At 40.3% G+C, this 21,801-nt stretch overlaps 1 long non-coding RNA gene across 1 annotated transcript; it reads right to left on the minus strand.

Annotated features, from left to right (window-relative positions):
- Positions 1–1,078: 1,078 nt before the first annotated feature.
- On the minus strand, positions 1,079–21,357 carry LOC116549002. Its single transcript, XR_004267665.1, has 3 exons — positions 21,347–21,357; positions 11,241–11,243; positions 1,079–1,261 (listed from the first exon to the last, which is right to left on the minus strand). It is a non-coding gene; the product is annotated as an uncharacterized LOC116549002 (long non-coding RNA).
- Between the last annotated feature and the right edge of the window lie 444 nt (positions 21,358–21,801).

The raw sequence follows: 21,801 nt of genomic DNA on the forward strand, positions 1-21,801 counted from the left end.
AGACAAACGATACCATGGTGGGGCAGAGAAAGAGAGAAGAGGAGCATCTGAACACCAAGAGGAGTTCGACTATGGACAGTAGGAGGGGAGTTTGGCTGCTGGATGGTCAAACTCCAGGGGAAGATGATTTTCCCACTCTATCTCCCTTCCAGTTCCCCATCCATCCCACTGAGAGCCACCTCCAACACTCAATAAAACCCCTCATTCATCTTTTAAGGCTGTGTGTGACCAGATTCCTTCAGGACTCTTGGCAAGAGCTTGGGATACAGAAAGCTGTCACACTGGTCCTCTGCCCTTGTGAAAAGGCAGAGGGTCCATTGAGCTGGTTAACACTTAAGCCATCTGCAGATAGCAAGGCTAAAAGAGCATTGTAACACTGGGGCCACAGGTACCCACCCCTAGACACTACCACAGGACTGGAGCCCAATGCACTCACCCGTGTTCCTGCATCTGCCCATCTGTGTGCTCCCCCACCGTCAGGGGTTTGAGCAGCAGCAACTGAACAGGTGAGCCACACCCCTGTCACACGTACTGTGAGGCGGTTCAGGGAACTCTCCTGTATCAATACTATTTCAGTTTCTAAATGTGGTGATATTTTGTATTTGTCAGCTTTATAAAATATGAGATGTGTTGTGATTTATGTTCTTATTCTACATATTTATATTTTTCTGCTATTTTTCATGTATAACTTTATATTACTTTTATTCAAAAAAAATGCCTCACATTTTCCAAAGCTCTAGATCCCGCAAAACCTAAATTGACCTCTGCAACTGCCAGTTTGATATCTCAGTGTGGAAATGTAATAGGCACTTCAGACTTCACATGGCCAGCTCAGTACTCTTGCTTCCTCTCCTTCTCCAAAACCTGCCCATTTCCAGAGTTCCCTTTCTAGGAAAATGGCACCACCAACCCCTAGTTAATCATGCCTCAAACTTGCAGTCATGTTAACTCCTCTGTTTCTCACACACCCACATCCAATCTATCACAAACCCTGTCATCCCCGCCTTCAGAACTACTCTGAAATGAATCACGAGGGTAACGAGCGCTATATGGCTGACGGAAGAGTAGGCGATTAATGATTTTAGGTCGGCTTGTCGTAAGCAGATAGAGCTTGTTATAACCATGCCTCATAGGGATAAGATAAGGAAGGGGTAGCTTATTTTTTCTGTTAAGGGGTTAAGAGTCGGAATAACTCGTATCATGCCATAGCTACCTAGTTTTAGCAAGATTGCTGCAAGTACTATTGAGCCGGCAATTGGGGCTTCCACATGGGTTACAGCTCCAACTGTGGCTTAAGCCACCGTCCTCTGTGTTCTCGAACATTAAAATCACCCCCTCAACTCATGTCTCAGCTCCAGCCCTTGCCCTGCCCCAGCTCTTATCATTTTCTGGTTTCCCAGTCCCACCTATGACACCCAGGTTTTTACATTGACCTATGAGGCCCTGTATAATCTGACCTCCAGCTTCCTTTCTAAATTTATTCACCATTCCTTTGCTCACTCTGCTAAAGCCTGGGAGTCTTCACGCTGTTAATATTAAGCACATTCCTTCCTACGGGCTTTTGCTGTAGTTTTTACGTTAGCCTAGAACATTCTCCCTTCTTTCCGTCTTCCCTCCCTCCTATTCTCTCTTCCTTCCTTTGTTCTTCCCTCCCGCCCTCCCTTCCTTCCTTCCTCCCTCTCTTCCTTCTTTCTTTCCTTCCTTCTTTCCTCCCTCCCTCCCTTCCTTCCTTCCTTCCATCCTGTCTCCCTCCCTCCCTTCCTTCCTTCTTTCCTTCCTTCCTCCCTCCCTCCCTTCCATCCTTTCATCCTGTCTCCCTCCCTTCCTTCCTATCTGCCTTCCTTCCTTCTTTCCTTCCTTACTTCCTCCCTCCCTCCCTTCCTTCCTTCCTTCCATCCTGTCTCCCTCCCTCCCTCCCTCCCTTCCTTCCTATCTTCCTTCCTCCCTCTCCCTCCCTTCCTTCCATTCTGTCTCCCTCCCTCCTTCCCTTCTTTCCTCTCTCCCTTCCTCCCTTCCTTCCCTCCTTCCTTCTTCCCTTTTTTCTTTCCTTCCTTCTTTCTCTCCTCCATTCTTTCCTTCCTCCCTTTCTCCCTTCCTTCCTCCCTCCCTTCCTTCCATCCTGTCTCCCTCCCTCCCTCCCTCCCTCTCTTCCTTCCTTCCTTCTTTCCTTCCTTCCTCTCTCTCTCCCTTCCTTCCTTCCATTCTGTCTCCCTTCTTCCTTCCCTTCCTTCCTATCTCCATTCCTCCCTTATTTCCTTCCTTCCTCCCACCTTCCTTTCTTTCTTCCTTCTCCCTTTCTCCCTTCTTTTCTCCCTTCCTCCCTTCTTTCCTTCCTTTCTCTCTTCTTTCCTTTCTCCCTTCCTCCCTTCCTTCCCTCCTTCCTTTCTTCTTCCCTTCTTTCTTTCTTTCCTTCTTTTTCTCCTCCCTTCTTTCCTTCCTCCCTTTCTTCCTTCCTTTCTTCCTCCATTCCTTTCCTCCTCCCTCTCTTCCTCTCTTCCTTCCTCCTCCCTTCCCCAATCCCCTTCTCTCTTCCATCTTCTCTCCCTTCCTTTCTTCCTGTCTTCCTTCCTTCCTCCCTCTTTTTCTTCCTTCCTTCTTTCCTTCCACCCTTCCTCTTTTTCTTCCTTCCTTCTTTCCTTCCCTTCCTTTCTCCTTCCCTTCTTTCCTTCCTCCCTTTCTTCCTTCTTTCCTTTCTTCCTCCCTCCCTTCTATTATTTAATTTGGGGCTTGGCAAGGAGAAAAAGTCTGATATTTAGACAAAAATAATCCTTCTTTTAACAGCTAATTTCTCCTATAAATTCTTCCTAAAATCATAGAAGGAATTTATGGAAGAAAATATGAAATGAAGTTATATGAGCTTAAATTAGACTAATGTTATGTTAATTTGAGAAGAATTTATACCTTTAAATAGTGAGTTCTTCCATCTAGCTAAAAAATACTCCAATCTCCTTTTATACCATTCTTAAGCTTTTGTCCTTTTCTTTATACAGAACCTACATATCTCCTTTTATATTGGTTCATAACTAGATAATGTTTTGGAGGTGTTGTAGTTGATGGAATTTTTTTTTCAATTACAATTGCTTACCGGCTGTCACTGGCATAGTGAAGTATTGATTTTTGTGCATTTCTCTTGATTCAGGTGCTTTCTGAACTCCCATTAATTTAACATTTTTCCGTGGATTCATTTGGATTTTCCAAGACAGTTTCAGATGTATTGTCACAGAAGGAAAGTCATTCTACTGCTATAAGATGTCTATGCTTCACTCTGTTCTCATTTTGTGCTAATTTTTATGTCTTCAAATTTAGTTGAACCCCTTGTTCCCACCACACCCACACTGAACACATGTATGTGTGTACACACACAGCAATGAAAAACCAATGCCCAAGACATTTACAACATGACAATGTCAGGAATATCCTTCATCTTCCACCATGACCAGTCCAGAATTCTTCTAGATGAAGCAGTTAATGTGGGAAAAGGGGTTATTCCATTTAAAAGGTATGAGACCCATTATAAATGGTCCATGATAAAGGACGCCAACAACAGTGACCTGGCTTTATGGTTGTCTACTTGGCACAATGCCACAGCCTGAATACACTACGAGCAATTATCTCAAGTATTCTAAGCACAGGCTGTTTAAAAGTATTTAGATGCCATTATTTCTGTCACAGGTCACAAAGACAAATAAACCTGAAGAAAAAGTCATGATGTTAGCTAGTATTCTTAAAATTTTAAACATTAAAACGCTTGGAATGAGTCATGAAGCAATTAAACAACATAGCTCACTTATTCACATGTCTTACTCATTCCTAAGCAGTTTGTAATCCCTGCCACGTCAGCTCCAGGAGTTAGCAGGATAGAGCTAATTTTGTTTTCTTAACATCAGGTGCAGTATCAATATTCTTCTGGTTGCAAGTAATAGAAAGTCCAACTCAACCTGTTTTAAACAAAAAATAAATATACTGGCTCATTGAACATAAAAGTGCAGACATAGGATCCAGCTTCAGTAAAGCCTTGTCCAGTAGCCCCTCAATATCACCAAGGGCCTAGTCTCTCTCTGTACTCTGTCATAGAGTCGGCTTCACCCCAGCCTGCTCTGTCCCACCCTGATACATCTATTCCATTTTTCAGAAGCTCCAAGTTTCCTTCCGTGGAAGCCAAAGCAAAAACCAATCAACACAAACTAAAATCATTAACAATAAAAGATGCCATATTCGTTCTGGCCCTTGCTTCCTTACATTTTTCAAAGAAGAGGAAAAGATGAGCTTCTTTCTTTCTTATAGAAGAAAGAGGGAACTTCTTCTTCAGGGCTGCTGCCACAGATACCTTCTCACATCTAATGCTGTCCACTGGTGTGACATGACTATCCCTGATCCAGTCGCTCTGACTGAAGGAAAGAGATGCATTGATGGACAGTCCAGACCCAACCCTTGAGAGAGCAGTGAGGCCCAAGCTGTGCACCTAGTGCCTGAGCATGGGGAATGGTGGCCAAAGAAAATGCGGGAGCGGGGAATGGATGTTAAGCAGCAAATTAGAGACAATCACCACTGACAGTCAGTGCTAGCTAGCTATGGTTTTGTTTAATTTCTGTGTTCTGAAAATCTGTACCCACCCAGTTCATGCGGTCTTAAGGCAGAGTCCCTTGCAAGGATTAAAGTGTCCAAAGTTGTGTTCAACAAGCATGAACCCATAGTTACTGTGATTTCAAATGAACCAGTCAAAATATTATGGTGTGTTTATAGTTTTCAACCCCTGTCTTCCCTTTTCTGGAAGCTGAGGACGGAAGACTTCATAACTATGAAGCCCGTAGATTTCCTCTATCTTAAAGCCTCTGGCTAAAGCACTATCCCTGGATTGCTACAGGACTCAAAGAGGTGGGGGCACAGAGGACAAATAACTCAGTGTAACGTCATCACTTACTACTGAATGTCAAACCCACAGACATAAATATCCACCCTCTCCCCTACTCCTCTAAGAATATCTTTAGTTGTAAATAGGGAATTTGCTTTTAAACAAGAGTGCAGGCTTGATTATATTCAGGCTTGATTTCTGCCACTACACCAGAAGATGCCACCAGTTCCTTCCAAATGCAGCTATTCTCTCTGTGACACAAGCCCCCATTCCTACGTGGACCCCACACCTTGCTTTTAGAAATGATCATTTCCCATGAGGTGACGAAGCAGATTCTAAGCAGGTCTTATCTCAAATTTTTTGCCTGATTCATTCCACAGATCTTTTGACTCTGCTATACACATTCTATGTACTCAATAAATATTTTAATGACTTGATTAATTTGAAATCATTTTGCTGTGAGAATTTTATTCCTTTGGAAGAATTATATCCCCTTGAAATGGAACAAAGCAAGCTGAGACTGCATATTTAATACACCTTTATTTCACCTGTATCTCTCATATGAGCAATGTCTCAGTAAATTTCCTTTTAGATTTTGATATACAAACTTGACAAAACACATGTATCATTCAACACACACACACACACACACAGACACACACACACACACACAACAATGTTTTTCTGTTAACAATGATGAGGAAAAATTTTATATGAATGTCACCAAAACTCAATACAACATCATTAGCAACATGATGTGCAGATAGAAGTTACACTGAAAATACAGCATTGCCGGAGTGTAAAGGGGCTGTGATTGTCTTGACTGTTACTGGTGCTGAGAGGAGACCCTAAGAGAGGATCAAAGCACAGTGGGTCATGCAAAGGCAGTGACAAATGTCATGTTGAAACATTTTGGTGATATGACAATAATTCTAATTCTGTTTAAAGCTTTTTCTGTTAAATAAGTAAAGTTGTTTGCTTTTAGCAATTTTTTATTCTAAATCCTCAACCTGCACCCCTACAGATTGATCACAACCTCCTGTTCTGGAGCCTTTCAAATAGCCTCAGGAACATTGTGCCTCTTTATCAGTTCCTCTGATGCTGAGAGTTTGCCTAAAATTGTCTTGTTGTTGCTGCTACGGTCTGAATATTTGTGTCTCCCCCAAAATTCTCATGTTGAAATCCTAATCCCCAAGGTGATGGTGTTAGGAGATGGAACCTCGGGAGGTGATTCTCCATAAGGATGGAGACCTCATGAATGGGATTAGTATCTTATAAAAGAGGCCCTAAAGAGCGCCTTCCCCACTTCCACCATGTGAGGACACAGTGAGAAGGCACTATCTATGAACCAGGAAGCTGACCTTCACCAGACACTGAATCTGGGCTTGTCAGCCTCCAGAACTGTGAGCAATAAATTCCTGTTGTGTATAAGCCACCCAGTCAATGGTATTCTATTACAGCAGCTTGAGGGGAACCAATACAGTCACCCAGGCAGACCAACCCCTCGTACCACCTCCTCCCATAACCCTTGACAAACCACTGCTTCAATCCTTCTCCCCAGCTTCATTCTCAACTTTTTCTTCAGGCTGCAGATGACAGAGTTTATTACAAGAAAGTAGCTTTTTATTGTAACTTTTTGTTTTTTCCCTAACAGCTTTATTGATTGATGTGTGTTTATTTCTATACATTCTCATAAACATAATATTTATGATGTGGTATAAAAACTGTACATGTTACTATATACACAGTCATTACTAACAGCCTAATTAATTGGTGATCAGAAAGTGATGTTTAAGCTTTTTATTTCCTGACATGGTAGTTACTTATACCTAGACATTTTACTGCATTTAGTTATATTTTAGGAAATTGGTAGGTTGTTTTGTGTTGTCATGTATTATATTCTTTCTCCTCTTCAAATAGCGGGCAATAGGCTCTGGGTTGCATTTTCATGCAAAATGCCTGATTTTCAGAAACACACTCGTGTAACTATCATTTCATTACATTAGACTGGACAAAATAATTTATTCAGCATTTACAAAATTTCTAGTATATTCAAAGAACTGGGCTAGGTGCTATAGAAAAACCAAGATGATCACTATGTGATTCTCCACCCTCAAACAGCTCCAGAATAGTAGGGGAGATAAATATCTATTCACCAAAGCACAATGCTGGTCTAATTGTGGCAAGCAATAAAATCCAGGCAGAAACAAAGCTCTTTGTGAGCAGAGATGCAATCATCCCAAATGCAGCAAAGGATGGAGACTTGACAATGAAGCCTAAAACCATTGAGTTAGAAAAGGAAAGTTTATAAGCATTTGCAAATGTGTAGATACATATTAATCACAGCATCAGAGTTCTAAAAAGAACAGCGAATATATCAGATCCTCACTGATCCCAGCAGTAGTAGGGATGAGATACAATTCTGCAACACTGGTAAAAAGGGAAGTTTATTCACTAAACAAATAGTTTTAATAAGAACGTGAATAAAATACCTGTTTCCTAAGCAAATGAAGCACTTGGATTATTTTCAAATTATATATTAGTCATATGACCTTGAGCAAAATCTATCTTCTGTTGGCTTCACTTTCCTCATCTGGAAAACTAGGACTTGAATTAAATGGTATCATAAGGTTGAAAATGCTGTAATTATATCACTTGCATACAATTCACCAAATTTTTGAGTGCCTGCTATGTATACAATGCTGTGTACACTGGAAAATAAAAAATTACCATAATGCATAGCTTTTGACTTCAAGAAACATAATCTTTGTGGAAAGGGCCATCAATATCAGGCAATAGATGCCCAAGGGTTGAAAGGAAAGGTCCAAATAATAAGCATTGTGGGAACTGAGTGCATAGGGTCGAGGAGCCAAGGAAAGCTTCCTGGAGAAGGAAAGTCTTGAAATACAACTCAAAGGAAGTTAAGATTTGAATAGGATATCAGAGGTGGAAGGCAGCTACCATCTTCACCCATCTGCTACCCACCAACCAAATGCCTCTCCAACGGAGAATGCCAAAATCATTCAGGATCCAAATCACTGTTTGGAAAATATCCTTATTTCGTTTCAGCAGTTACCTACTAAATGTCAATATCCATGCCACACATTAAAGCAATTAGTAAAGGCTGGATTTCCAGGCTTTTGTAATTCATTAACTTATAAATATTTTATTACTTCTGTTGGCAGTGTTCTTAGTTTTATGTAATCATCAGTTTACACTTTGAAACAAATCTGTAGCCTATGCAATAGCAGTAGTGATGAAAACCATATTACCTTATTCAAAGTGTTTATTATCATTGATAACAATGTCTGTTCAATGATTCACCCTCCTGCCTCCCTGGAGTGCTCATGGCTACTTTATCTCATCATCACAGGTATTGTCACTGGGTATAGTGTTCTATGATGCGTAATGGCCTTGTGATTATTATATCGTGGGATATGAATAATGTACTTCATCAGTTCATAGACTATCTTTTGTGAGAACATGTCACTACTGCTTTGAATACAATTTCTTAGGAAACAAGAATGAAATTTTAATACCAGAGATGCTTTCAGTTAAATACAATGACTCATTCACAATACAATCATCATACATAGCCAGTTGGGAAAATTAGAAAATATGTAAAATTATCTACAACATTTTTTTGTTTAAAAGATCAATTTTAAAACATCAACCAAAAAGGGAAACTAAATTATGCAAAGGTTCTATAGGCTTTATACACAGTTACAAAGATAACCTATTTTATAATATATATACTCAATGCCAGATTTTTTTTCATTCACTGCCTGTGTGGCCAGCTCCTTTGTCATCCTATCCAAGATGCACTATATACTTATGACTCACTCCATCTTGCTAGTCTGTGTTTTTTTCTAACTTCCTAAATGATCATTATATCACATATCCCTTGAAATCTGTAAGGTAAGGTAGGTTTTTATCATTTTTAAAGGGTTCTGAGAGCATTCACCTGTTCATGTGAATATATTACCATGCACTGTTTATTGTCCAGTGAAATACATCAAATCCTTCTTTGAGGAAATTTGTAGTATGAGAACAATTCTGGATAATGTCTGGATCACACCAAACATCATGACAGCTTCCATCCAAGCCCTGAATTTAATTCAAGACTTGGTCCTGATTTTGAATCCCCAAACCATAAATTCACCTTAGACAAGGTAGAAACTGAAAACCAAGACTTCAAAGGGAGCAATGGCTATCTCTACTCCATCCCCTTCTGGCAAGGATGTTAAAAAACCCAATACATCAAGGATTTGACAGCATCCTTGGCCATGCCATCCAAGGAATCTGTGTCTCATAATTTCTCATTTGGCAAGAAGCACTAAAATCCCTTTCTATGCTAAAAGGGTGAAGCTTGAGGACTAGTGAGAAATTTGGAAACAAGATGCCATTTGTCAGAAATGCAAAAGCATTGCCAATTAATGTGTGCTTCATTGAGATGGGAGGCAGAGGGGTGCATAAAAAAAGGGGAATCATACTTTTTTGCATAATGAGGCCAAATTTTTCAGATGGGAGTAAACACTGGGAGTAAGCATTTCTTTTTTTTTTTCCGAGACAGAGTCTCACTCAGTCACCCAAGCTGGAGTGCAGTGGTGCGGTCTCGGCTCACCTACAACCTCTGTCTCCCAGGTTGAAGTGATTCTCGTGCCTCAGCCTCTTGAGTAGCCGGGATTACAGGCATCCGCCACCACACCCAGTTAATTTTTTCTATTTTTAGTAGAGACGGGGTTTTGTCATATTGGTCAGGCAGGTCTGGAATTCCTGACCTCCCAAAGTGCTGGAATTATAAGCATGAGCTACCATGTACAGCTAGTATTTCTTATGTAAACTAAATGTGGGAAACTTTTGAAAGGAAAAAAATCAGTTATTATGTTCACCATACTATTTGTGTCAAAAATTTCTAGAGAAATGAGATCACAGTTCTGTTATTGGGCAAAGTTTGAACAAGAGAAGCTTCCGTTATCTCAGCCCCATCTTCCCTAGGACCAGCAGGCTTCTTTAGCCATGAGGAGACAACACCTGTTAGAGCACACAAAGCTCTACTGACCTCCAGTCAAGCTGCCCAAGGACTAGACTGGAATAACACATGGGACTGAGCAAGCACTCTGGAGAGTTTGGTGTGACCAGACAGAGATGGCGGAAACACTGAATAGTGAAGGGTTAAAGAGGATTGCATGGGAGGGGCAATGAGAAGGACTGTCAGGAGAAGGCTAGCATCATGGAAGTGGGGCAGTCACCTGAGTTACCCTCTGAAGGAAGACTCACCATGGGAGAACCTATGTTCTACCAGGACTTAATTCCAGATACATGGACTCTGCTTTGGTTCAGGACACTTAGAAATAAATCAGTGAAAGGGCAACTTATACTTCCTTTGGAGACTAGTGTGTACTTATTGGAGGAGGATAAGAAAGGTAATAGCTCTTTGGTCCGTGGTCAACTGAAGGACACTTGCCAACTCCAGTGTGCCAGCCTGTATTCATCTAACCAGCCTGGGAGATTTTGAATCTGATGCCCCAAACTCCTCCTCAATCCACTGCACAGCTACCTCCAAACCCCAAAAGGCCTGCTAAGCTAGTAACATATCAGTCCATTTGGTGGTGTTTAAGCAAATCTTAAAACAATCATGTCTTAAAATGTTTTAGAATAAATTCACACAGTGGTAGGAGTTTGAACAGGATAAATTCTCTGAGTAACCATCCTGTAACTTTACTGTGAAAATTCAGGGTCCTAGTCAGTATTTCCATTTCAGAAAAAAAGAGGGGTAGAAAGAGGAGAATCAGAAAAAAAAAAAAAGAAAAGAAAAAGAAAGGGAAGAGAAGGAGAAAAACACAGCAGACACCATAAAAGTACTTTATTCAGCCTTCAAAACCCCAGTGTTCTAAAGCCTATAAATATTATGCATTTATTCTCCAGGAAAGATGGTATTTTGGCTCTTACTGATTGTACTGAGCTGGAAAAAATCCAGAATACCAAGAGATAGCCAAAAGAGTTTCACTGGGCCCTTACTTCCTATTGAATGCAGAACTAATTAATATTCAGACAAAACTTTCACTGCTTCCCACTGCCTGAAGAATGGATTCTGTAATTTTCCAAAATATCTTGAACCCTCTTAGGGAATCTTCCCACAAATCTGATACAAGGGATAGCAAATGCACCAGCAATCTCTGTCCAGAAATCTTTCCTAAGTTCAGTGTGTCCTCTCTTAACTGGCTTTGGTAGAAAGAAGGATAGCAATTATTTCTTTCCTCTGTGCCTCCCTTGACTGTGGTTATGTACATGACTGAGTCCATTTAAAAATAAATGCTACCTTTGGGTGTTGATAGGTGTCCACAAAGTGGGAAATAATAAGATCTGGAACTGTCTATACCATCACAGCCTCACCTTATACATTTGGAAATACTGGATTTCCTAAGGTAAATGGCGCTGGCACCGAGATTCCTCTGAGTCACTATTGGCTAGACCTTTGTTAATGAATTAACACAGGTTTTCACACTAACATCTCCATGCAAGTTTCCTATGCTGCCTCCCTTCAAGGTTATGATTCTCAATCTTATGGTGAATGTGACAAAATGATCAACTTGTTATCTAGAAAAAGATGAACAGATGCACAAATACTCAATATTTCAGAGGGTTCCTGGACCACGTGAAGCCCATACACTGATCCTTAGGGTCACAAGGACATTGAGTTACAAACTACTACATAGCTGAACTGCTTCTGGAAATACTTATGCCGTGAAGTTCTCTGCAGTGAGCTTTTAAAATTAGCAGCTCTAAGTCATTTTAATAACTTCAATTACTTTCCTTGGTGTAAATTTTGAAATGAAGAAATGACATTCCCCTAGAGAATTGAGGGAAATATCCCCAAATGCTAATAATCAGGCTTTAAGAGTGGTACGTAGTATCACAAAGATTGAGTGACAGAACTGCAAAAGGATGCATATCGCAAATAATTGAGAATAAATTTAGATACAGTCTATTGTCTTGTGAGCAGAAAGTTTCCATATACTTAACATCATTGGATTTCTCAAGAATTACAAACATTTGTCGTATTCCAGACATTGAAAATCTGCTTTTCAGAGGGCTTCTGGGTTCCCTGAAACCCATGCACTGCTTGCCTAGGGGCCCATGAATACTTAGTTACTAAATCCTCCACAATTACATTGCCTCTGGGAATGCTTACACAATTTAATTCTCAATGTGAGAGTTATGAGTATCATACGTTAAGCAGCCAGTGTAGATAAGGTCGTGACAGAACATTTATGCTTTATACTAATTCTCACCTTGTAAGAAGAACACGATACCTAACCTCAATAGCAAAATTTTAACAATAATTTTGTATGATATTAACATTAAGCAATAAAATCAATAATATATTAAATAATATCTTAAGTCATTAACAGCAAGAGTATACACAAACAGTAAGAAAAGACAGCACAGTGAGTCCAGAAGGAGAAAAAAGAAGCAGAAACAGAAGCATGGAACTCTATCTTTAGAGGCTGAGAAAAATACAGAAATAAGACACGAAAGAAGATTTTTAAATACAGATTTATATAAACTTAAAAAATAGAAACTTTCAAAAAGGGAGAGCGTGGAATATTCCAAAGTCAGGAAGGCATGACATATACAAGGACAATAGTAGCTTGATACCCCCAAAATTAAACCCAATAGAATCATTAAAATGTTTGAAGAATTTTCCAGGAGAATCAATTTAACCTGAAATCTAAGGTGAAGTTTAGAATTGAAGAAAAGCTGACAACCAAATTTTTTTCTGCATGTTGGTATCAAATTTCATATCTTTTTAATGAAGAGGACCATCTGGCTTTCTTTACTTATGTATACAGTCTTTGGAGATGTGGCACTATTTACTTCTGCTTAATTCTGTAATAGTCTCTTTTCTCTTTTTATAGCTGTCATTTCAAGCATGCCTTAGAGAATAACATTCTCTGGAACACTGCTGAATTGCATGACTTCTGAGATTCTTGGGAAAACATTTTGTTGTTCTTGATATGAGGAAATCTTTGAGGGAAGTTATGAGTAGAGTACATTAAAATAATAAATATTTACATAAGTAAGTAGGAAGCTGTATATTTTTGTAATGCTATACAGAATGCTATGGTTCTAATCTGTAGGTTACTATCAGAGTATTATGAATTTGATTATATATCTACATTTATCAGTGAGCTTTATACTGTCATATGTTTTCATGTTACTATTAGGTTGTTGCAAAAGTAATTGCAGTTTTGGCATTAAAAGTAGTGGCAAGAATTGCAATTACTTTACCACCAACCTAATAATTAGTAGCCTTTCTTTCCAGCTTGAAAAACTCCCTTTAGCATTTTCTCTAAAGTAGGTCCAATGGTGGTGAACTCTCTTAGCTTTTGTTTGTCTGGGACAGTCTCTGTTTCACCCTCCTTCATAAGGAAAGTAAAGTATTGCTAAGTAAAGTATTCTTGGATGGTAGTTATTTATCATTTAGAATTTGAACTCTATCATTTAACTCTCTTCTGGCCTGCGAGGTTTCTGTTGAGAAATCCACTATTAGCCTTATTGGTGCCCCCTTGCAAATAATACACTAATATGGGTATGTTAGAAGAGAGTTTTCTTTCTTCAGAAGGCCTGCAATTCAGCTTTCAGACAAAACATAATAGATATGAAATTCAAGGCAGTATATAATCAGTGTCAACTAAATAGTACACAGAACTGTACAGAGAAAGCAGGGGATCATGTGGGGTTGGGTGATCATGAAAAGTTTCAAGGACCATGTAGAAATTGACTGTTGGCTGCATGGACACCTGAATAACATGGAACTGAATGAAATATACTGATTATGATGACAGAGACCTTAAGCCTCATTTCTTACTCATTTTCCTAGTGAAAACAACATGTACTCTTAGTGGCCAGCTCTATATATGCAGAGAACTAACCACTAATCAAACTTTAAGAATTGAGAAATCATATTTAGATTAAAATCAACCTTATACATATTAATATACATTAAAATAAACCATATAATTGTATTTAGATTAAAAGCAGCCAAAGACATTTAATGAAAGAAAAATAATGTGAATGTTAATTCTGCCCTAGTTCTATTTCCCTTGCTAAGCCAATCATATTTAGATTAAAATCAACCTTATACCTAGTTGCTCACTAGAATAAGCATGACTTAAAAAAAAAAAAAAGTGGGAAAAACCTAAAGGGTTTAATAGTATATATTTAATTATATTCAATTAGCCATTTTTCTATTCTTAAGTGATGCTAAGTGGCTTTGGGAATAAAAGATTATAATGACTTAGGTTTTTTAATTATTCAATTAATGTTGGTGATTAATTAACATGCTATCTTACTATTAGTGTGCTAGTGTTTGAAACTCAGTGAAGACATAATGGTTTTCACCTTTACAATATTATTATTTTATGTGACAGATGCATGTGTTTTAATGCCTGTATTTCTCACACAATGTAGATCACCTAACAAATGAGTAATGGCTAGAAATGGCTCTGGATAGAGAATTTTTTTAAAACTTCAAAATATTTATGAAGACAAAGAAAATGGGAGAAGAAGCATTTTTCTACAAAGACTAATTTTTGAAATCAGAAGTGACAAATTTATTTTCTGTGCCTGCTCTATTTCCTTACAGAATTTAAGTTCAGTTTGGTAACTTTTGATCCAGATTGTATGCAGCTGGTCTAATTAGTAGAAGAAAATGGATTTAGACCACTCAGTAAGTCAGGAGATATCTGTAGACTCCTTGCACCAGGTATATATTCTAGTTAATTTCTAATAGAAATATGTTTGTAAAAAGTTTTGGTTAAAAGATCAAAAATTTGATTATATTTGATTAACTGTGATTAAAATATTTGTCCCAGAAAGATTTTGTTTACCATTGTTATCACAAAAAAAATCACTAAGTTTCAAGAGGATGCACGGACAAACAAGGTGCAATTGTTTAAAGCAAGATTATAACGTGCATTTCCAACCCCACATTTCCTTTCCTCCTATCATATATTCTGCCTTCTGGCTCCTGGGGAGAGACCCAGCAGTGTAAACCTCAACTGATACCAGGAACTACAAACTAACTGTAGCTGAGGCAAAGAGGTTCCAGTTTTCTGGAAGCCACAGGCACTGAACAGATATAAGCTACATTCCCAAGAGCTGAGGCAATAGGTCTTCTCACAACACTACAACAATCTGGAATTTAAAAAAAAACAAGAAACTTTAGAAGCTGACAGCCAAAGTCAATGGGATTCATGGGACCGTATTTTTGATAGGTTAGGGTTTGGGGAATGTAGGCGAAGTACAGAAGGGGCGATGGAGCATTTCTAACAAGTTGTCAGATGCTGCTGCTGCTGCTGCTCTGGAGGCTTCACTTTGAAAACCACTGGTCCATCAATAAACTCCTTTCTTCCTGTCATCCCTTCTGGGCACACTGAATCATTCAGAATGCCACTGCTCTCTCTCTGCAAAAATGGACTCTTCTATGGTGGTGCAACATCTAAAATAACTTCCCATATTTATTTTTGAAATGTTGCAATATCCTTCTTCAAATATCACTAACAATTTTTCTGTGAAGACTAATTTTTGAAATCAGAAGTGACAAATTTATCAGAAGTCTGACTATACATTTTTTCATTTTAAATGGCATTAGTATGATTTCATTCTTGTTCCCTCTCTGCCCCTAATTCCCAATCTTGCCCTTTATAAAATGGTTCAGTAGGGAGAATAAAGCAGCTTTTTTATTCTCATAGACTTCTTGCTCCAAAGACATTTAATGAAAGAAAAATAATGTGAATGTTAATTCTGTCCTAGTTCTATTTCCCTTGCTAGGCCAAAAATTTAGACAACACAGTATTGGAGTATTCTCTATGGGGCACCAACTGATTAATACAAATTTAATTAATTTCCATTCTACATATCTAAAACATTACCTCAGAGTAGTTTTTATGTGAATAAAAACAGGATTACACAGAAGCAGAACCCAATGCAAGCCCACCCTCAGCCTCAGTCAGCCCATAGCAATGATCCAGAATTGTTGTCCTAAGTTGTGGCAAGGGGAAGGGCCATTATACCTCCTAACTGACAGTCACTGGACTTAGGCTGTCCCTGGAAAGAGGAAAGTGACCTTGACTGAGTCAGGTTTATTCAGCTAAAGCGCTGTAAATGGGGGCTGACCACTGAGCACCATCTTGGGACAGCACTCTCAGAAGCTGAGGAGGAAGTCCTTCATTCCTGAAAAGACGTCAGGACGACATATGTCACCATTAACTCAGCTACCTAGCACCATATGGATCAATTCTTCCTGCAGGTTCTGGGAGCAGCTTCTCCAGAATTCCAGGGCCCCTCCCTTCCTAGATGAAGCTAAGAAGAAGGCGGCCAGTGAGAACCATACCCACCAGGGCTGGAGTTGATGTGAGGGCCACAGCTGACTCATTGTGTCCGTCCTTTACTGTCCAGTCCAGATTCCTTCCACCCACAGCTAGCCTTTCCTCTGGTCTCAATAATTTAGCTGATGGTGTGACTCACCTACTCATCCCTGGGATCTAATAACCATGACTTCTCTGACTGGGGTTGTTACAATTGTCTATTTATAGTCAACGTAGGACAAAGGAGTATGAAGAAGTATGCACAGGGATCACTCGGGTGCAAGATGTGCTCCTCCATGTCCCCATGTGTAACATGGGCCCAATGTTACACATGGGGACATGGAGGAGCACATCTTGCATGGAAGCTATATCCTCCACTGATGAGAATCCGCTAACTCTGCTAAAATGAAAATGCATCTTCTTGTTTGCTATTCTTTGGTACAAGTAGCCCAAAGTGCCCAGAGAGCAGCTTTAGCTTATAGTTTACAGGGACTTTGGCTGTGTCACCTGAAAGAAATGTTCCCCCTTTGAGAACAAGGATCTCTAAACTCATAGGGATGGGAGGCACAAATTTCCCAAGCAGATCAATGTGAATGACGGCTAGCAAAGTTAACCCCTTCTTCCTCCACATTTGTTTCCTGAATCTATATGTTCCACCTATTGGGAACACAACACCATTAAGAGGTATTTTTATTTAAAATAATTTTCATTCCAGAAAATGGAGCCCCATCCTGGTCAAGTATTACCTTGGGTTTAGTGTTTCAACTCTGTCTTCAATAAACTGTTCTTCCATTCTATTGTCTGGCATTACTGGGTATTGTAACACATACTACAAACCGTGAATTCTTCAGTCATGGATTCCCATCTGTACTTCCTTTCCTGGAAAGTGTATCCATTGGTCTGATGCAGTGGGATTTTTGCTTGGGAATCAAACACTCTGTCAGCCACTGCTAGGGATGCTGGTGGGAGCCCTACAGGCAGGAAAGGCAAACCACCCATACCTGGAATATGTGTCTATTCCTGTAAAAATGAATCACTATCCCTTCCAGGGTAGGAGGATTCAAATGTAGTCGACATACCACAAGTGGATACTGGTCTTCCCAAGGGATGCTATTGGCGTCTCAACTGTATTGGTGGCTCAACATTGGTCTCTGCTCCTGGCAGTTTGAGAATGCATTGTCACCTCAGTCAAACTTCTTAAGGGCTATTGGGCCCATGCAGAACTTCCACAACTGCAGTCATGACTATTCATTTCATGCATCTGTATGTTGGCACTGGAGTAAGAACAGAAGCTGGCTGATTTCAACTCTCTATTTGGTTGTCCCATGCCTCCTCTAGAGTGAATACTCTTTGGTGGGTATTTATAGGCAATATAACAATTTTCACAATTAGTGTTCATATCAAAGTTCCACCCACATGCCTCTATTCCCAGTTCTCTTGGTTCCCGGTCTTCTAATCTTTCTCCTTTCAGGATTCAGGGCAGTCAACTAAGGCATGAACTTCCACACATGTGTTTGTGAATGTTTCATCCTTGAGCCACAAAAAATACCAGGTACACTCCCTGAAGCTCTACCCAAGAACATGCCTGAATTGTACTGTCGTGCAGCCAGTGTCCATTTTCAGCTAAGCCTCCTATGAACTTTGCCTGGGCTTTTTCCACTTCTAGCAGCTTGTATAAAGGCTTTCCCATGTTACCACCAATGCAGGCCAAAAGAGAGGCACTGAGCCAATACTGGTGGAGAAGTAGGTGTCCAGCCCACATGCTCATCCTGCTTGCTTGTGCCCCTGATAATGTCTATGATTCATCCCAGATAAACCAGATAAACATTCTCCTATCCTACAAAAAGTCAGCTGCTAGATCTGCCTGGCCTGGACTTAGTGGGTCTGAACAAACCCAGCTGATAATGGATAGTTCTGTCCACACGAACACTTGGTGGCCATGGTCAGGTTTGCTATTCTACAAAGGCCCAGATATATGAGGAAAGTGATTTTCAAAAAAATGTGTTTCTCTGCTTCTTTGTTGCTCCAAAGCTCCATGCACTTTCACTGCAGTTTCCCCAGCAGGGGCTTACAAACTCCCTGTGGTATGTCTCCTCCACCAGTGTCTCTCACACTACATGGGCTAGGTGAGGGCCTGCCCGCTCACCTCGCCCATGTTGCAGAGCAGCCTCACCCACTTTTTGCTGTCAAAGCTTTGCATTTTCTGCATTTAATGGTGTTTTCCAACATAAGCATGTTCAATGATTGTTAGTGAATCCTTTCTTGCCCTGAGCCTAACTCAAATTTGACAACCTTTTGTGTCACCTGCTACATAGACACAGGTCAGAGCAGTGGTCCCAAGTGTGGAATATGCTGCAGCTGGAGTCCAAACAGGCCTGCATGCACTGGCCTTTCTTCTTTATGGTAGAAGTCACAAAATGAATAATTTGTGCTTCATTTTTGAGATGTACTGGTGTGGAGAATGTGTAGGCTCGCTGAATGTTTGCGGCTTGATTACTCATTCTCTGGAGAATCAGTCCTTACAGAGTTTCAATGCTAGCAATTTCTTGCTTATCCATTCTCTTTCGCATATTATCATTATAGAGACCAGTGTAATATTCGACAGGATGTTCATCTGATCAATATTTGACAGCTGGAGGAAGAGGTGACATAATATTGGAACAAAACAGCAAATACTAATCTCCATTTAAAGTAAATACAAACTCTTTCTGTTCCTCTTTTTGGATAAAGACAAAAAGAAGAAGACTACATATGACTGACCAGTGGTCAGACACCAGGTACTTGAAGCTGTGTTCGTCTGTTCTTGCAAAGATACATCCTCAAGCACAGTGGCTGCAACTGATCTATCACTGGGTTGAATTTACAATAATCTGTCATCACCCTCTAGGAACAATCTGGTACTTGCAGGACCCAAACTGGTAAGTTAAATGGAGATATGGTGGGATCAGGACAACTTTAAGGCTTTAAGAAAGGCACTCATTTCTGCCCTATACCTCAAGATAAGATTAATTTTCATGGTATTTATTATTGTTAAGGAGGGTAGGAGAACATTTTAGGGATTTTGACCTGACCATTCTAACTGTAATAGTTTCACCTTATAAGTCAAAGATGAAGCTGGGTTGAGTGGAGAATTATACCAATTACCAAATGTATCTATTGTACCTTTGGGCCCTAGGAAAATAAATAACAGACTCATCCGAGGACCCACTGAACTCATCATAAGCTGGACCAGATATACAAAATGCTCCCACTCTAACAGGTTTCAAGTCTCCAGGAAGCAACTCAGATCCTTGTCCATCAAGCCTCAAAATATCTGGGTGTTGCTCTTTCCTCAGTGTACAATTACCTCCACAAATGGCAGTAAGGACCATTGCGGGAGGGTTGGGGAGATCATGACTAGGTAGATTTGGCCTGTGTTGCATAGTCTGTCCCTCAGGGGACCTAGCCTTTCTTTCTTTCAGTCAATAAATTCTGGATTTGAAAACTGTTTCAGGTCCCGAAACCAGGTAAGGGATGGTGACATTTTATTGAACTAACTGCTCATAGCTTCGTAATTGCCCAACTTGATTTCCACTGACTGCACGAGTTTGCCGGCTTCCCATCTGTTTTGCCTATAGGTGTGTTAACCATCTTGATAACTCTTTTTGAGTCAGGCCCCTATGCTGCCACTAATTATGATAACCGGGTCCACTTGGCCTGAGAGGGTCACACGCTGCTATCTGGATTCTTTTTTTTTTCAGGATTCTATGATTCCCGTTGCCATTTCTGAGCCCAGATCTGTAATGGAATCTCCCATTACAGATGGAAGGCACCACATGTAATGATGTCAGCCTTGGCCTTCTCAGTGATGCTGCTACCATTCTCACCAGCACATTCCTCATGGCTGTGGCCAATGGCATGTCCTTCAGGCACATCCACGGAATCTAGTCATCAAGTGGAATTTCCAGAACTACATATTATATCCTCTCTAGCAAGCCTATTTTTGTGAACCTTTTAATTCCTTCTTTCGTTGTCTGCTGTAGAAATTCTGGCATTTCCATTTCACTTGGTGCAGACCACAGCATTTCCTATAATTCTTGGAGCCATCTTAGAACATTCATGACATCTCCAGGTGCTTTCAAGGTGCTAAACTCTGTATCCTGAGAGAGTACTCTCTAATGATAAGTTCTCTTTCATCTAAATTTCTGTCTTACCACCTCTTGGGCTATCACCCTCTGCATATAGTCGCACATGTGCTCTTCTAGCTACTGCTAGTACATATTGTCCAAGAATCCCATTTTCTTCAAGGATTACTCCCTTTCCTCCACTGGAAGACCCTGCATAGCCCTGTGTTTGACGTAGTTATTGCTCTGGTAGCCAGGGAGCAAATGACATCTTCCAAGAGAGAGGCCTCCAAATTCTCTTCAAACAAGAAGGGAGTCCCAGCCTTTCATTTCTGTAGGCTAGGGGAAACTTAAGGATACAAGATTTACAAGCACATTCAATACATAATTCCCACCCTAAATGCAGGGTTCTGTTCTCTTCTGATCAAGGCTTTTACTTTGGCGTAGAAGACCAGCTTTTTTTTTTTTTTTTGAGATGGAGTCTCACTCTGTTGCCCGGCTGGAGTGCAGTGGCACAATCTCGCCTTACTGCAAACTCTGCCTCCTGGGTTCAAGAGATTCTCCTGCCTCAGCCTCCTGAATAGGTGAGATTACAGGCGTGTGCCACCATGCCAGCTAATTTTTGTACTTTTAGTAGAGAAGGGGTTTTGTCATGTTGGCCAGGTTGGTCTCAAACTCCTGACCTTAGGTGATCTGCCCACTTTAGCCTCCCAAAGTGCTGGGATTATAGGTGTGATCCATCACACCTGGCCAGAACTCCCTTCTTTTAGAGTTCAACCTTCTTTGAACTGTATGAGAAGGCAGGGCTTGGCCTTCTGCTTTCTCTGCTGTTCCACTGGAGGAAGTGAGAACCTCTTTATATGCTGCTAAGGAGGCCCTCTGGCTTTCACAGTTGGCTTTTTTCAACAATTAACCCTCTTAGCTTTGAATTATCTCTTCTCAGAGTGCAATATCATCAATAGCTGCCCAAGTCAACCATCCATGTAGTTCCCAAATCCCTGACACATGGCACTAACTATGGTATAATTCACTTTCATCAGTATAGCCTCCCATTTCATCACCAGTAAAGGTTTAAATAAATTCACTGTTAGTGCCAAGAACTATCTGTTTCCACACACAGCTGGACAGTAGGTCATCAAACTCTACAATCCCTTCTCAGCATCCACTTTCCTGAATCTTGTACTCAGTTTTGTAGTTTAAGTCTTATAGAACAGAGACTTTGGCAAGAAGATGAGTTTGCACAATGTTAACTAAGGAAATGTCTTGGAGCCAACACCCATGCAAAGGAACAGAAGAAAAGAGGATTGGCGGAGGAAGAGAGTGAGCTGTGATGAAGTCCCAGCAAATGTTTTAGTTGACTGCCAGTGAAGCTCTAGAGTTTGGATGACCCTTTAGGGGTGTCCCAGATTGAGGCTAGGGGACCAAGCCTTTATGTTACTGGGTTAATTAGTCATCAATGTGGGCTGTGCCT

Source organism: Sapajus apella, unplaced genomic scaffold, assembly GCF_009761245.1.
Source record: "Sapajus apella isolate SASKATOON/1434 unplaced genomic scaffold, GSC_monkey_1.0 scaffold6, whole genome shotgun sequence".
In the NCBI taxonomy this organism is placed as follows: Eukaryota; Metazoa; Chordata; class Mammalia; order Primates; family Cebidae; genus Sapajus; species Sapajus apella.